Source organism: Hipposideros armiger, unplaced genomic scaffold (assembly GCF_001890085.2).
Source record: "Hipposideros armiger isolate ML-2016 unplaced genomic scaffold, ASM189008v1 scaffold_737, whole genome shotgun sequence".
Taxonomy (NCBI): Eukaryota; Metazoa; Chordata; class Mammalia; order Chiroptera; family Hipposideridae; genus Hipposideros; species Hipposideros armiger.
Genome location: NW_017732087.1, coordinates 729,354 through 733,935, shown reverse-complemented (window position 1 = coordinate 733,935; position 4,582 = coordinate 729,354).

Below are 4,582 nucleotides of genomic sequence, written 5' to 3'. Positions count from 1 at the left end.
ACCCAGAAAATACAGAGCCCCCTTAACCTAAAGAGATATGCCCACCCTTGGTTTATTAAAAAATTATTTTATTCTTCCTATTATAGCAAAAGAGATTAGTCTATTTTTTTAAAGTACTATTTACAAACCTCATTCATTTTTTCTTCAAACTCAGCCAATGCCTTAGAGCCTTTCTTTTTCTTTTCTAGTTGTTCTTTCACTTCTTCCCTTAAAAAATAGAATGTAAAAATATTTTTAAACAATTCAAATTAGAGATGGATGCCAAAAACAATACAACAAAATTTCAGAAACAAATTTTTCTTAATAGACTAGTAAACCTCCTTTCCAGTGATGATACATTTCAAATTTCTGTGTTCACATCCTTTTAAATCAATTAGTACAATCAAGCTTATCAGATAACAATAATCACTCCTTTTCTAAACATGGGTTATAAAAGCTAATACACGAGACATTTGAGCACTCACATACTACATGCACTTTTAAATACATTTTCCTTGAATTCTCACAACAATCCTGTGAGAAAAGGTAGTATTCTTTCACAGATAAAAGCTGAAGTTTGGGGAAGATGAGAAATCTGCTGAAGGTCACAAAGCTCTAGCAGTTTCAGTGTTCAGGCAGGCTGAAGTCTATCTGACTGAACTACTGTATTCTGTTACTACATCACCCATTTTATCATGTATCTTACACATGTGCAGAAAAGAAATAACAAAGCACACCTGACTGCTTCTTCTTAGAAAGGCCTGCTTCCAAGACTGGCCCTGGCTAGTGTCTGGGAACTTGGATTTGGGGAGAGTCCTTACCATTCTCTGACAAGAGTGGATCGCCGTGCTTAACTGGTTGTACAAACACTATAGTTTAAGCAGAACACCTGCATTCCTTTGGGGAGTCTGGAATTTTAGCACCTAACAGACAGAGGCTGACCAGTCCCCCCAAAACTCCCGGCACACAGACTCTATGAACTCCCCTGGTTGGCATCATCTCACCGGTGGTATCGCAATCGTGCTAAGGGAATTACACTCGGCCTGTGTGACTGCACAGGAGGGGAAGCCTTGGAAGCCAGTACCCAGTCTCCCTTGGACTTCACTCCATGCACCTTTTCCCTTTGCTGACTGTGGCTGGTTATTTTCACTGTAATAACTCTTACTATCTGTGCGTCCTTCTAGCCAATTACTGAACCTGAGGGTCGTCTTGGGGACCTGTGACACACATGTAACATACTTGCCTGAGCACGTCCCTTTCAAGTTCATTCCTTCTCCCCAATTTTAAAGACAAACTATACTTTGTTTTGGGATATTTTCTGGTATGCTGCAATAGTTAACAACAGCACTCATGACAACTCTCATGAAAACTCTAAGGAGGTAGATATGGCTTACTTCCTTTTTAAGTCAAAGGAAGGATTCCCAGTTATATGCAAGTGCAACTTTCAATTCTAGTTGCCCAGCTTTCAGAGGCACTTAGGACTCTGAAACTAACAAATCTGAAGTTTGTCATATGTTATCTCAGGAATATATTTAATAACAAGAAAGACATACTAAAAAATAAGGCTCTCAGTTTTATTTACAAAAGATCAGAGCCACTCAACGAGGGCATAAACCAACAATTTAAAGTAAAAANTTGTCTGTGGTGGTCATATGCACTGGTGTTCTAATTCACACTGTGCCAGGCATCTATCAATCTGATTTTCCTACCCTCCTTACAAGGAGAGGAGGCAAGAATTTCTGCTTTTGAATCCCTCAGTTCTAACTATTAACCTCCCTGAGCTGTTCTTATCCATAAAGTGGGATAACACAACAACTACTTCATAGGGTTGTTGAGAGAACTGAGTTAGCATGTTAAGTACTTAGAAATGTGTGTAACACGTGGTAGGCATTCAATAAATGTTAGCTATCACTAGACTTTCTCTTCTGTTTTAAAAGACAAAGAGAAAAAGCCAAAATTTACTGAATATTTTCTGGATACCAGGCATTTTGTCAGAAGAAATCTCACTATGGGAGGAGCGACGTGCCACAAAACCAGAGAGTTGCTTTGTTCTCCTGAGACCCTAGGACAGTGTTTGTCAGATTGTGGTCCACGGACATCACTGAATCATAATCACAGAGGACATTTGTTAAATGTACACTTTTGAACCTAACCAGGCTTAATAAATCAGACTCGGAAAATGAGGCCCAAGAACCTACATTTTTATTGCAAACTGCATGTATTTTTTATGACCACTGTTTGAGAGCAAACTGTGAACAGATTCAGGTACAGCAGAAATAACACTGGACTAGATAGTAGAAGATCAAGATTCAACTTCCAGTTCTAATACTGGCGGTATAAATTTAAGCAAGATTATTTTTCTCTGAACTATGACTTCTTTATGAAAATGGGAAAAATAATACCTACCATGCTAATCAGAAAGCTGTCATGGAAATGTTGAGACATGGAGACATACATGTGAAAGTATTTAGAGAACAATTAGATGCCATATGTAATATATTAAGTGACACAGAATATCAAAGTATAAAAAACAGTATCTCATTTCTAAATTGAGAGCAATTTAAGATAGGAAGAAGTAAAGAAAAACCTCATTACATGTGTTCGCTATCTGAAATGTAGATAATTTAAATAATCTTACCTTACTGTCTGAATCAGTGTCTGACATAGAGCTTTCAGAAGATCTATGAGAACGGTTCTTCTTTTTCTTTTTTCTTTTTCCTTGTTTCTTATCCTATATAAAACATTTTGGAAACATTTGCTTTCTGTTTTAAAAATATAGTTGATTTGCTTTATTAATATCAAACATTTATTAATTAACAGAAGTTAATGAAAGGACCAGCTTGTAAATATGTTACTTAACAATTAATATTTAAAATGTAACATATCATTTTCCTATTTTATAAAAAAAAAGTCATTTGTTCCTGGGTTTCGCCAACAACAACAACAAAAAACAAAANGAGTCCTTTAATGTCCTATGAAAAATAAATATATGTATCCTGACTCAGAAAGATATTATTATTATGCCATGTAAACTGTTTCTAAGTTCTATTAACAATTCTTCCAATTATCATAAAAATTATCCATATTTATTTAGGAATGTCTAAAACTGGTGACATTTACCAGGATTCAGTCACCAATTAATTTAATTCCAATAAAGTAATGCTTTTATTAAATAACCTGAAAAGACATAACAACATATCCTTTAGATGCAATATCCTTCTTTTCTTTAACTATACATGACAGAATTTTTTTTGTTTCTACCTAATGTTGGATCAGACAGGCCTAGTGCTGCAGAGAAGCAAAGCAATGGGTAATTAGTTGTGATGATCTAAAAGGCTCTCTGTGCTGTAATTCCTTTAGTGTATCAAGTGTTAAATTCGCATTAAAAAAATCTTCATCTCTAAGTATGTTTAATGATGAGGAAATGCATAACTCTAAGGAAAAGGTGGAGAGTGAGACAAGACGGAATACATATAGATTTTAAGAAATAGTTTCAAAAACATCTACAGCAAGTATGGCAAAATGTTAGGATTTATTAAAGCTTCATAGTAGATATTCTAATTGTCATTTTATTATTTTCCATATACTTTTTTCTGTATGTCGAAGTACTTCATAATAACAAAAACAACAAAACCACACAATGAAAAATGCTCACCACCTAATCTTACATGGAAAAAGTGACATAAAACTTTATACAGCATAAACCCACTTTTAAAAATATAAACCAAAAAAATCATGTAGAAAATAAACTAACAGTGATGATCTATATATTAAGTTATAGGTAATTTAATTTTGTTTCTGCCAACAGCTTTACTTTGGTAGAAATGATAAATGTTTATTGTAAAAAAAATTCATACAAATCCCACTACCAGGGACTGAACAGCATTAAGATTTTTGGAAACATCTCTCTGTGTATATTTACAATTTTACATAAATACTTGCTGTTTGGAACCCACTCTTCTCACCCAATAGTACAAGCCAAGGACATCATCATTTATGGACGCCTTTGACAATCATTGAAAGTGTATGCTAGGGGCCAGCCGACTGGCTCAACTGGTTAAGAACGCAAACTCTATCTGAGCAACAAGGTCGCCAATTCGATTCCCACATGGGCCAGTGAGCTGCGCCTGAGCTGAGCTGCCAACAGGTGGCAGGATGGCTCAGCTGGTGAGAGCATGTGCTCCTAACAAGGTGCCACTTCAACTTCTGCATGAGACAGTGGGCTATGCCCACCTGCAACTAAGATTGAACACAGCACCTTGAGCTGAGCGGCCGCGAGCTGCCGATGGGCGGCCAGATGGCGACTGGACTTGGAGCTGAACTAGCTGCGGCCTCCACAACTAAGATTGAAGGACAACAACTTGGCTGTTCCCCTTCCCCAATTCCTCAATAAAATCTTTAAAAATAAAGTGGGGGGACACATTACTGTTTATATCTTGAAGTAACTGAAGTATTGTGTGACAGGTTACCTTAAGGCAATGTAAAATTATAATTACCTTTTCTTTCTCAGTTGCATCCTTTGACTTCTTTTTCTTTTTTAAGCTATCCTAAACAAATATATATATACATATAATTAATTTTAAATGTAAAAGATACAGTATTA